Raw genomic sequence first — 14,540 nt, forward strand, 5'->3', positions numbered from 1 at the left:
CATAAAACTAAACAGGGAACTCACATAACTGTATAATAGATTTTGAAAATACTTTTAAATTAAATAGGTAACAGTGGTCTGTAATAAATGTGTTTAATTTTAATTCAACGAAAAGTTATTGTATACGAAAAATGATTCTCTGCGGTTACAGTGGGAACATTATATTATTTTGTATTTGTTGATATCCAAGACCATTTTAAAATTTAATATATTTTTACTACTAAAAGTGATTTGTATTTTTTTTTAAGGTTAACAATATAGATTTTTAGCCTACATTTAATTCAATATTTAGGCAAATATACCAATAAAATTATTATGTTACTAAAGTAAAGTACAAATTATTCTTTAGTACTTTACCTACCTTTTGTATCGTTTACATAAGAAGACTTTTCTATGTTTATTACAATAATGTATAAATTCTACCGAATACAAAATAATACAATAATATAAGTGTGCTAGCCTGTAATAATTGAATACCTACTCGTATGTTTTTTAACTGCAAGTAAACTAGCTATTATTGAATCCTAAAATAGTATACCACCGATATATTGCCTATTTCTTAGTCATAATTAGCACATTATCAATAGAAGATATCCGATTGTCGTTATGACACTCGTCCATAAAAACCGAGGCTAGTGGTCATTGTCTAATAATAACAATATTAAGCTATAGGTTAGGTTAGGTAATGTCAATTAAATATAAAATAGTAAGTGACTCATTTGTATTCACACAAATGCATGTACATAACTATTTAACAGTGAGTGAATAAATGTATTTAATCGTAAAAAGGAGTATATAATAGTGCTTTAATGATTGAAATTTAACAAATTATTAGGGAATATAGAATTATATGTTTAGACTTTTAGAACAATATTATACATTTTAAATAATTTCACTATTCCCTAAAAGTAAATATTTATTATAATATTATTCTAATGAAAAGTTGGTTAAAAATTATTGACACTCTAAGATTCTATTGTGCTAGATATTATTTTTAAAAAATTTAGACATACATATAATAAGCATATTGTTTTTAGAAGCGGGACTAGTGCTCATTATCAAGTTTCTGTATACTGTCCGCTTTTTTTATATATTACATAATACAATTATGCATTTATAATAATATAAAACAAGATTTAATTTAACTCCCTGAATATCTTATATAATATAATATATATAGTTAGTTATGAATTTATCCTAATATTTTAATCATTAAAAATGGAGAAATTAAAAGCGAACCCGTTTTGAATTATTAGGATTAATTATAAAAAATAAGGTTATACCTATAGTTTTCCAAAATAAATGATTATAATAGAAAATTTTTACAAATTATGGACTTAAAAATATTATGGCTGTAGAAAAACATTTATAAAATATATAGTCATAACCTATAATATTTTTTCTTAATATACGAGGAAAGGATAACGATTTACAAATAAATTAATTTTCAAATATTTTATCATAATATATACCCTGCATAAAAGCGCTTGAAAAAAAACTAAAAGAGATATCCGTATAAATAATAAACATTTAAAAAAAAAAATTAACTCTCAAAAAACCCGGTAAAATGATTAAACTTTTTGTCACACGAATTAATTGCTTTGACCACTCATACTGCGCCAAATATATACATTTAACAGAAGCTAAAAATAATATGTATAAATAACAAGGTCAACTTGATTAGTGATTTCGTGCGTAAAAAGTTATCATTTGCTTGATAAATAAAATTACAATTGACCAAGATAAAAAATCACGACTTACAAATTTAAGTTCTACAATCGTACAAAATTTTTCTAATAATAATCGTATACTGATAATAGTGATAATGATTAGGAAGATACCTAACCTTCGGTATTAAAGCACTTCTAAAAAAGTATGAATACTAGCTATGGTATGATTTTGAATTTTGAAAAAAAATTACCTAAAATGATGATTTAGAATTTACAAAATTACTGAGTAAAAAGATAATTTTATACATTTCTAAAGTTAGGTTAGGTTTTCTAACATTCTACATGATATAAAATATTTATTCGGAATATGTAGTTACAGATAAAGACAAAGTATGATGAAAATATATTAGGCATAATAAGTATTTAAAAATAGATTACAACAAATACACAAATGACTGACTGTCAATAAAAATGAAACAATGAAATATTCTTGTACCATGAAAAAAAACAAATTTTAACTGATGATAATAATAATCTAATATAAGTAGGTACATTTATTATAATTTATATGCAATGCAACTCTATACACAATACACAATATACATATTATTGAATTTCACAATAATTATAGTATTAAGGTTAAAAATATAAACAATAGGCATTTAATGAACATTGAATATCTATATCAATGGAAATTCGTTTTATAAAATATTTTTTTAAAACTAAAGAATAACATACTTTGTTAATTTAATTAGATAAATACGAGGATAAATATTATAATTGTTAAAAGTTCAAATCAGAAATAATAATAAATGATAAACATGAATATAATACTCTATGACGTATAGGTAACCTAGCTATATGTATATTATAAATTAATCACTAATGTAAATAAGTACATAATAAAGTATAATTTAAAATAACTTCTTTAGAAAACTTCTAAAAAAAAAACATGTTTCTGTATAATTCAGAGTTTTGATAACAACTATAAAACCTGGTTCAAAAGTATCATTGATTTATGTAGTATGTTAAGAACTTCTTGTCATCAGTATTCAGGTTAACTTTGACATTGGCTGATATAGCCGGGGATACCTATAACTAGAATATTTATGGTAAATTTTTTTTTTTCAAAGTATTATTTAGAACATAAACATGTGTACACATTCATTGGTATCAAAAGCTTAATTTAATTTATTTAAGTTTTAAACGGACCAGGCCCAATTACACACATAATAATAACAACAATCGTTAGAATAGTATACAAAAACATACACATTTTAAAATAAGTATACATTTGTTCACGTGTTATAACTTCAAAGTATTATTTATTTTATGGTTATATATGTTTTATTTTATTCAATTTATACAAAAATAACTTATCCTTAAAATGAAAAAAATATATGTTTATAATTTAGAAAACAATATAATATTATAGAAAAAGTTAAAAAAAAAACCATATACATGGATCATCGGCGGCATGGTTGATTCTCTATGTGAAAATATAACTGCTTATTTTAAACTGTTTGTAACATTATAATACATAATAATTACTTGCACTTAAAAAAACTTACATCACAAGAAAAAATACAAATTGTATAGGCTTTTTTACTGTAATTTTTATGACAAATGTATGCCACGTGAAGACATAAAATTTGTTTTAGGTACGTATTAATAGTTGAATTGTTAATAATTTCTTGACACTCAATTATTTTTAGTTAACGATGTTGACATATTTCATTTAAAACAGTTAAATTATCTACTAATTTTAAAATGTTACGACTTTTATTTTTAATAGTGTACTAGAAAAGAACTGACAAACCTTAAAATGTTGGAAACTCAAAATCAGAGAGTATTAGATTAGACACGAACTCGTTGAATTATCTATATTTAGAATAATATACGGACTTGAACATAGTAAATAAAACAGTGAACTATTTGATATAGGTATCTAAGTATAAATGACAACGGTCAAAACTGTATCATAAAATTCTGTAGTTGGAAGATTATAGTTAAACAATAAACTACACTAAATTCAACCTTCATTTGAGTGTAAATTATAATTTGGTTTTTGAAATCAACAATATTATAGACAATCAAACTGAAAAATATTTTAAAATATTGTTGTGATTTTGTTGCATCGAAACTCTGACTAAAACTTATAAGGTTAAAGATTATTTTTTTTTCATATTAATTATGCATATTACACTATGCGTTATTCGTTACTTTATTACTAAACACTGCTTATTAATTGAGTAATTATAATTAATTATAACTCTTCATTTATTATTTATGTCCCGATTACAAATAGGTAGGTACTATTAATTAATTAAATGCTATTATAGTTTAAAATTAATAGCATAATCGTAACATAAGAACATTTAAATAATTAATCAAAAGCTTATTAGGTATTTAATTATATAATTTGTATCACTTATATATTGTCAATTAATGCAATACATATTTTTGTATAGGTAGGTACTTACCAACCTAATGCAATTTCATTACGCTTATTGTTACTTTTGTAGTTTTATGGTTTTGTAGTAAGACATTATAAATTATGCTACAATATAATATACTGTCATATCACGTACCTAAGTAGTTTCTATAATTTATAAGCATAATTGATATATTACTATAATAATTAGATTATATACCTACTTTTTAAGAATATTAAAAGATCTCGTCAATAAATTACTTGGTGATATTAATATTTCATAAATACTAATTATTTAGAAATAAACATATTATCATGTAAAGAATAATGTTATACACGTATAATTTAAACGAATTCATCTTTTAAATACTGAATTATTGTCAACCTTAACTCCGAGAAAAAAAAGAGTGTATTCAATCTTCATTTTATAGCTGTATGACACAATATCGAAAAATGTGTTTGTGGTTTGCACAAAAATTATTGAGAATTTACAATGGTTGATCGACTGCATAATTGCATAAGTGTCTACTTCCCGATCAATAAACATACTATACAGAGCTCTGTACAAATGGCTGTCCACTTTTGATGCCCGAAAGAAGAGTGGTTTTCTGGAATGAGAAAAACGAATAAAATACTAACCGCCCTTTAGCCAATATCCCAATACCAATCAGAATTAAAAATAACAGACACATATTGCGAGTATCATCTGTATCAAATAAATTAAAAGCATTTTAAAGATCCGAACTTTAAATAAAATATGGTAAAAATAATGATCACTCTACGAGTGGTGTCTGCAACTACAGTAGGTATTTATAACGACGTCTAAACTACAAAAACCAGCGAATCGCGTGGCACGTAGATATAACTTTAGACGCGCGGCGTATATAGTTAACTTAATATTATGTTCCATTAAACGAGATACCTACACACCGACAACTATTATATTATATACACATGCGATCATTGCGATCTGTAGAGCTACACCAACCGAATACGTTGTCACGGACAATGGACGAAAAATAAAAATAAAAACACACACACACACGAGCGCGCACATGGGAATCCAGCACGGAAGTAACCCATCACCTAACGTCAATTACCATCGAGTGAACTCCACCAGTGTTTCTCATTTTTTTATTTAATTTTTTATCGGTCGACACTCGTCTAGCGAGTAAGTGTTTTAACGTTTTTTTTTTAAAGTGATTACTACAATAATATTTTTATTGGGACTTGGCGAATTACTTATTTTTCAATTATTATTATGATTGTCCTTCCCCATTGTGCTCGTCGTGCATGGAAATCGTGTGTGATCATCACGCGAGTTCCGCCTAACGTGATCCCCGCAACATGTTATACGGAAATTCTTCGAAAATGATTATAACGTACTACCTATTTGGCTCATGGAGCGCGATATATGTAAGTCTTCGTACGTTATCGGTCGAATTTGAAGAATACCTATTAACCTTGTTTACTAGATTTTATTAAAATTTAAAATAATAGTTAGGTAGAATTTAGATACTTTTTTTTCATAATAATATATTAATATCTTATTATAAACCACTCGGAGTTGTATTCTACAAGCAATTATTTAATTCGGCCCAAGCGCATGATGCATTTTAATAACTATTTATATATTTCTTAAAATACCTAGTTGCATAGATAAGTATATAATACTCCTAGTCATGTCTATTAATATATTATATAATATTTTATAATAATATACACGGTGAAAAAACAAGTAATTTGGTACCTGTAAATTTTAGATTTTATTCGAATACCTAGTATTACCACCTGCCTACAATATTATGCAATTGGGTATAACCTAATAACCAGGTAAGTAGTAAGTACCTACCTATTAACTTCGACCGGGTTTCTGCCAGACGTGTTGCTACCGGCGGCGGCGGTGGCGGCTTCGGCAGTTTGGTCCTATGGAAGAACCGTTGGCTATAATATTATAAAACCGTTTACGGAAAACTCTTTTGGAAAAAACAACCAAACTCGACGCGGCTATGATATCGAAATAAAAAACACGCACAGACACAACCGACTTCGGCAATCGCGTAACGCCAAAAAAAAAAAAAAAACCGAATAGCACTCGGACACCGCGCGAAATCGCACACGGTGTATTATATTCACGACGGCGCTTAAACCGACGACACTGCCCCGACCGAACTCGAAGAAAATATTAAATCAAAAATATTAACAAATAATAATAATAGTAACAAAAACAGAATTCACAATCGGGGGAGGAATTTTTTATTCGAACGGCGAACGGAAGTCGAAATCGCGCGAAATATATCTCGTCGTCGTCGTCCGTCGGCGAGAACGGTTGACGCGGTCGCAGGACTACGCGGGTCGGCGGCGCGCTTGGAGGGTAATCCGGAACTACTGCGCTACCGTGCGCGGCGGCGGCCGCCGCTCCGGTGCTTGGGCAACTTTGGCGCGGCCGTCGTACAGTGATCGCGAGCACCGCAATAAAATATTACCGTAGGCCAACGCGCGCGCGATTTTACGACTAGTATAATATTATTGTTTTTATCATATTGTTGTAGTTATTATTATTACCATTATGTGACACGCTCGTCGCCTGCCCGTAACTGCAATTTAATTTGTAATTTTATATTAATTATTTGTTCATATTAATATTATATTACATATTTTTATCCGAATGGACCGCATTCAAATAGAACCTAGGTAACTAAACTGACATACCACTACCACATACCTAACGCGTGTGCCGCACAGACGCGGTAAGATGTTATATTTGTATATAACATTATTATATTGTCATTCTTCTTCGCGTGTTTTCTCGATCCTTCTTACCGCAATATGTTATAGGTATTCACTCAATATTAATACTCATAACAATAATAATTTTAATATATTTTTGTTGTTGTAAAACAAATTTTTGCATACTGTGGTTGAAACCGATACGTATTCGTTCGCTTGGAAACGTTCTGCTCACACGCGAACAAACTTACTTATCTATAAAGAAACGATCCACCATGGCAGCCGTATAATACCTGTACCCGTATTTCGAACATTTTTACTCAATATCGACACTGAAAATGTTTTATTTAAGCGAATCCAACGACGGGTGGATCTCTGATAATCGTTTTCTAAATCCGTAGGTAAGTACAATAATGTTTATTATAGGTTGAACATAAAGCAAAAAAAAAAAATTTTAATTTCAATTTAATTTAATTTAGTTTTTTTTTTTGTAATATAATGCAATTTGTCTTAAGACCCGTCATAATTATTATGGTTGTAACGTTTAACACGCATTCATACGCTGATAATCATCAGATTATAACCACCGACGTTTTGTTGTAAGTTAATTGTATTTTTGAATAATTTACTAATATTACACACATATACAACAGTCCTGTGATTAACCCTGGTCATCTGTCTGCAATGGCAGCCACCACGGATTGATTGTTTACAAAATATACATTTATGGTTACAGCCTGTATGTATTATTCATATAAGTCATAATCGTTCTACGAACTCGAAAAACGTTCAAATATTGAAAATGTATTATTGACAACGGCATAAAATGTTTAAGAATATATCATTGCCGTCATCGCTGTGGCTTGTGAAATAATAATATCAATATTCATCAATGACATATTATTTTAATAAATATACCTCACCTTTTGTTTATTTTTTATTATTATTAAATACATATTATAAGGTACCCGTACAGCAATGAAACTCAAAACTGTGCACGATTACAGGTGACAATCGTTTACATTTCAGCCAATTTACAAGACAGGTATCGGAGACATGGTCTGCATACATTATAATAAGTGATATCAATATTTTGTATCATTATATTTTCTTATTAAGTGATTTATTATTTTTTAATTAAACATTTTTGCAGTCGATAAGTTGATAATGCTTAGTAATCATAAACTGCAGTATAATAATAACCACAGTTATTAAAATATTATTACGTCATATTATTTTATATGCATGACGCGTCGTATGTCGTATCAATGGAATTTTAATATTATTATTATTAATATGGCATTAGTTTACTAGATTCTAATGACTCAGGGACACCATTTAGAGGGTGGAAGGTGGACATTTGCGCCTGTCTGATTATGGAAACAGTCCAATGAGTCGGTGCCCTGTTATTTCCGATTAACCTTTTTTACATTTTATTAGCGCAAAGACATGCCTATCTGTAAAATATTTAGAAAAAATATTAGGTTTACCTATTGTTTAATATATGATTGATAGTTGGAATTTATTTATTCTATATTTTTTTAAGTTAGCCATTTGTACTGGTCAAAACCTTTTCCCCCCTCTATTGGAAACTGAAATTACACCACTATAATGTTTGATGTTTTTATTACAATAAGATAGCTCAAAATTACCAAAAGTTTTAAATCAACTTCATAAAGTGCATACATTAAACAAAAAATACAATTAATTCGTTGAATAGAAAAATATTCTCCGCACATGTCAGTATTTTCAAGAGACGTTGTTTTATGTTTATTATTTTTCTCTTGAAAATTCGTTTTAGAATTTTATTACTTAAATTATTTTCCGTAATAGTTCTAGAACAGTTTATTGAACAAAATTCATTTTGTCTAACCGCAATACAATAAAATAAAATGAAAAAAAGCAGCTGGTGAGTTACTCTATACTTCAGTGGTATTTCAATACTAGAAATGGCTACTAAAGACGCCATCAATTACACGGGTGACAAAACAATTGGGCGAACATTTGAGAAAACACACAAAAACACAAACAAACTGAAAACATTGAAAGCATCTGTGGGCAAACGGCATTTGGCCCTACACGTCCGTGGACCCCCTACACAGCTCATATTCATTATCTTTGTAACCACTGACAATTTTTCATATATCAATAACGTCTAACTTGATGACAAGCAATCACAAAAATAAAAATAAAACATTCGTAAACGGCTATTTTATTAACACATCACATAAACATTAAATAAAACTTGGGTATTTACAGAGTGAATTCTTACTGACAATATTATTATCTGTCATTTGACTTACATTTTACTGTAATAATTTTGTCGTTATAAAACATACATTTAATATTTCAAAAGAAAAATAAACAAGGTCTTTTCAATAGTTTAATCAAGTTCTTAACAAGAATATATACATTTGACAAGCAATACAATTAATACACAATAAATTATTTATAATACTTTATTATAATATATTATACTAATGTATATACATTATAATACTATAATACATTTAATTAATTTCTTGATTTTACTTTCATAAATATTTGATTGTCATGTTTATAACGAATAATTCTATATTTGTATAATACATTATACACGAGTAGCGCAAGTACAATGCACAATACGAACGAGTTATAACTATTCCTGAAATTATTTTTCCTTTATTTTGTAGTGTTTGTAACTTGTAATTATTATTTTTAATTATAAAAATCATTTTTTTTTATATACATTTTAGACTTCAAATACAAATTTTTCCAATCTTTTTTTAGTTTTTTGAAGTTTTAAGTAAAATATATACAAGTTATAATGACATGAAATTAATAAAATTATAATATTAAAACATTTTTTTTTGTTGTGGTTGAATCTTTAAAACTGAATATTGTCTGGATGATTTTGATTTCTTTACTGTAAGGTTAGGTTAAGAATATGATCACTATTAAGTATATTATTATTTCACCGAATATCTGTATCCCAATCCCAATATCCCATTTTAAATATGTTCGATAGATAAATTCGAGTTTTAAGAGGTAAATAAATTACACAGGTCTTAACGGTGTTATTGTTGATATACATATAGGCTCAATATTATTCAGTACTTATTTTAATTATTGTTGTAATTCTTAAATCGTAACGTTTGTTAGGTATAAAAAATGTAAAATATATCGAAAGAAAAAATTGTTTTTAGTAATGATGTAAACAGGCCTAACTAATTGATTATCTTTAATGGCCCCCAAAGTTTTTTTACCCGCTATTAAATAATATACTAATCTGAAGCTGAATATTTACTATTGTTGGATACAATTTAATGTGAATAGTATAGTATTATACATTATAGGCGTGTATGAAATTCGTAAAAACTGACGTCTCAGTAAAACGCGCAAATAAACCTAATTTGTCTGAGCTTAAAAATGTAAATATTAAATCTTAAAAGTCCTTTACGTCCCGTTAGTGAACAAAACATAATTATTTTATTTATTTTTGAAATCAATAATTTTAAAAAAAAAAAGAGAAAAATAATTAAACCTGAAAATCCATATCTGAACATAAAATAAGAGTTTATACCAAACAAATTGTCCATTTGTCAAAAAAATTCATAATATAGTAGAAATCAACAACAACTACCTCTAACATTTTTAAAAAGTGGCAAAACCATGAATACCTCCATTTAAAGTATTTATAAATATCGATGAGTTTCTAAGCATCTGACATATTTTACATTACCTACATGATATTATATTGATTTATGACAAAATGTTTATCATTAAAATAGTTCAAAATATTATATTATTAACATTACATATTATGTATTATGTGTATACCTACTATTATACATATTACATATATAATACGAGTACATACTATATATCTAATGTGTATAACATACTCTACAATATTATCATATTTCATATAGAAACCATAATAACAAGCACAGGAACTTAACTTAACTATAAATATTTTGATGAATAAAACAATAATTTATGTTTAAAGTTTTTCATAATATTTCTCACAATAGAAGTGTTAAACATTTTGCATCCACCTATGTACATATGTGTATTATGGTGTACAATATTATGCAGTTTTTCATATTTTATAATAACGAAAATTGGTTCGTCATGACATGTGTGAGTGTTATTATTTTTCAAATTAATAATGTTATTAAATATCAAACACTTAGGCCGAAGTGTTCCTTGTTCAGTTAAAATATTATAAAATAAATGCATCTAAGGTTTATGATTTATTAGCTCATGGTACTAGAATTATTATTACAAAGTCATAAAAGATAATATATAATATATTTAAAATGTATTTTTTGTTTAATCGTTCAACATAAAATATGTGGTAGTTGACATGGCCTTCATCCGAGCACAACGGGGACTACTGTTGGCATTTGTATTTTACAAGTTATAATATTATATGACTTATAATATTATTATTGTCTGCTCGTCGCCGAATAACATGTTTGTAAGCGTCCGTTAACTGGTTGTAAACGCAGTACTTACTATAGGTACCTATATGAATTTACTGTACGAAATTCATATATTATTTTTTTATGCGGAAGATAGAATATTTATTTATTTAGTTTCCTTTGCACAAATAATGCGAAAAACTCCAAATTATACCACGTGGTTGAACCCATCAAGATCGATCGACGCGTACCACAACAAGAAACGGCTATTATAAGTAGGTACGCATTCAACATAAGCTATCGCAGAGCGCAATCATAATAATTATTGCTGAAGCGTGCTAAGGTACCATTAAGTTCCACGCATTTCCGACCTATTTTAACAGTCGATGTTCGACGACGTGCCTCAACCAAAGGGCACTGGTGTCAGTCGGTCCGTGCACTCCACCGGATTTATACTATATGGGTACCTAAAAACTACACAGCGCATCACACTCCACCGGATTTATACTATATGGGTACCTAAAAACTACACAGCGCATCACCTCACGAAATTGACAAAAGTTTTTACGTAAGCTGCTGTTATAGGTACACGGATTGGTCGGCGGACGTTCTTGATAATATTGGAATTGGAATAACATTCAAGGAACGATGATTTATACTCGCCTATTGATTACTATAAGAATATCAAGTTATAAAGAAGATCTGTAAGTTAGGCGTTTCAAAAATCATTCCAGAATATATAGCAATTAAATTATACGGAAACTATGTACTTATGTCACACACGTATAAAAGAAAAATGTAAAATACATCCACGGAAATCGACGACTATGTCCTTGGTCGTATCATAACCTATATTATAAACTCGTTAATTTTCACTCTGGATTTGTACTCCCGATGATTTAAATCCACGTCTGGGATATCATTTCGGTCTGTACACAAAAATCCGACCACGTAATATTATAATATTATTATCTTGAAGCCACGTCGAGTTGAGTTTACAGCGTGCTCATGAATAAACAAAACATATACTGTAGATATACCATGGCGTGATACGAATTAGCGATGCGCAAATTGTTCGATGGTAATTTGATATTAATTTTGACAACCTAACACTATGATCATAATATTGATTGATACATGGAATTTCAACATTTTCAATAAACTTGTAACTGCCAAAGAGCTCCGATTCATTCGGCTTTGGATCTCCCGAGAAAGGCTTTTGATCACACAAGGAAGAGAATGCAAGAGGCATCCTAGGAAACTGCTAATAATTTGGCACGTTAAAGTCAATAGCACATAACAGATAATATTAGTACGGTACTCCGGTATAGTTCGGCGCATTTGTCCGGAACCGGAACCGCCACGCCGGGACGGTGTTGCTACGAAGTGGTCCTCCTACGAAAGGAAGTAGTGCACTCCTACCTGAGGGCTGGACAGCAGAAAGGTGGTTGGTTGAATATTTATTATAATTATCTTGGTGAATTTACTTCCTATAACAGTTGTAAGTTTGTGTGAAAATGTCTCAAACAAGGTATCCGGAACCACATATTAGTATGGCATCAACCACCAGGTCTGTTAATGATATTGTGGTTGCGTAACATAAGAACTATTACCTATTAAATATTAATGTATTAACTACTAACTTACACACTATCATAGTTTATTCAGTGTTCATAATACAAAATAAAACAAAAATATAAAATAAATACGAACTCCATACTTCATTACATTAAGTAATTATATTAACTTTATTGTTTTACAGCTAACTCGTGTTAATTTACACAAATTTAAGTATATGAAATATACTTAAACCTAAAAATAATACTATAAAAACTATAAAAACTATAAAACTATAAAACTACTTATAAAAAATATAACTAACCACCTATTATTATTATGCTATAATATAATTTTCACACTGAAACCCCAACACAAAGCGTTACAAATCGTAACATCCACACTTAATTTAGGATATTATATGAATTAATAAATTTAATAAATTTAATAAATAGAAAGTGTATTATTATAACTCAAATATCAGAATTTATTCAAATCATGGTATTTATGTTTACAAAATTAGAATTAATGTTATGTACCTGCAAGTATGTGATTAAAATTACCTTTAAATTATTTTTTCTTAGAGTTAATGTCTTATATTTTTGAATAAATGTGGTTCCTGATTGGTCACCCAGGGTGTGTGTTAAACGATTGACAAAGTTGTTTCATGTTATTATATTATTCAGGATGTTTTTCTGTGTTGTCAATGGGTTTTAACGCCTTTCATTGTGTTATATCATCTTCAATAGATTTATTGATACAGTTTTAGTTTGAGAAACCTATTAATAATATACATGGATCATGGATGATGAGTGTATAAGGTAAGACATACATCATCAAATAGTTATCCAATACGACCAATAAACTTATATTCAATTGATTCCCAAACATAATATCATTTTTTACTATTTAAATATTGCAGGAGAAAGTATTAAATACTATTTAAATAAAACTTATTGGCTTGAATCCTATAATCAATATGATACCTTGATATTTACAGGCAACAAAACGTACGTAGGTAACTACAATTTTTGACGGCTATGAAACGGCATATAGATTCAAGCATATATAATGTCAGCTACCTAGTTTACTATTATTCAAGCGTTCTAAATAAAAATAAACATTATTATTCAAAAGCTTTGTCCGTTATTCAGTTATTGGCATAATGTCGTGATTGAACAAATTATTTATTATTACATTTATTTGTATTTCTTTGTTATCTGTAGAATATAGCAGGGTTAATGCGTGTGGTTTTCTGAAATGTGACACGGTATTAAAATATTGTTTCCTTTTCATTCAACCGTGAGCTGTCATATTTTACAACAGCATAATAATATTGTGTTCAGTTTGGTTTCGATTAATCGTCGTCGTTGGTTCATTTTTTCGGTCGGTTTGATATAACACCCATGCGGCAATGGTATGGCGTAAATTACATAGGTAGGTACCTAGCGGCTAACTTCATTACCTTGTCGTACCTATATAATCTATCTTTATAAATAAATGTGAAATGAGTTTTTTTACTGACAGCTAATCACAGAAACTACTGGGACCGATTTCAATAAAAGTTATATCAATAGATTCCTTGAGACTCGGATGGTGTTTTAAGCTTCTTTTTCGATCCCTATACAATTTATATCAAACCCCTATAGGTTACTATGGAGAAGCCACACACACGAATTTCGTTTGACTCATGAAAATCGAGTAATTTGTTTATTTACGTATTAGGTTGCCATTGGTTACAGA

The 14,540-nt window shown here is 28.6% G+C and overlaps 1 protein-coding gene across 1 annotated transcript in view; it reads right to left on the bottom strand.

Moving 5' to 3' along the window:
• Positions 1-6,487, bottom strand: part of LOC111027081 (octopamine receptor beta-2R-like) — a 177,111-nt gene extending 170,624 nt beyond the window's left edge. The window contains exon 1 of the mRNA XM_022305298.1: positions 5,957-6,487. The gene's annotated coding sequence lies outside the window, so the exon portion shown is untranslated. The remainder of the gene's footprint in view (positions 1-5,956) is intronic.
• Positions 6,488-14,540: the final 8,053 nt, after the last annotated feature.

This window comes from Myzus persicae, unplaced genomic scaffold (assembly GCF_001856785.1).
Source record: "Myzus persicae strain clone G006 unplaced genomic scaffold, MPER_G0061.0, whole genome shotgun sequence".
Taxonomy (NCBI): Eukaryota; Metazoa; Arthropoda; class Insecta; order Hemiptera; family Aphididae; genus Myzus; species Myzus persicae.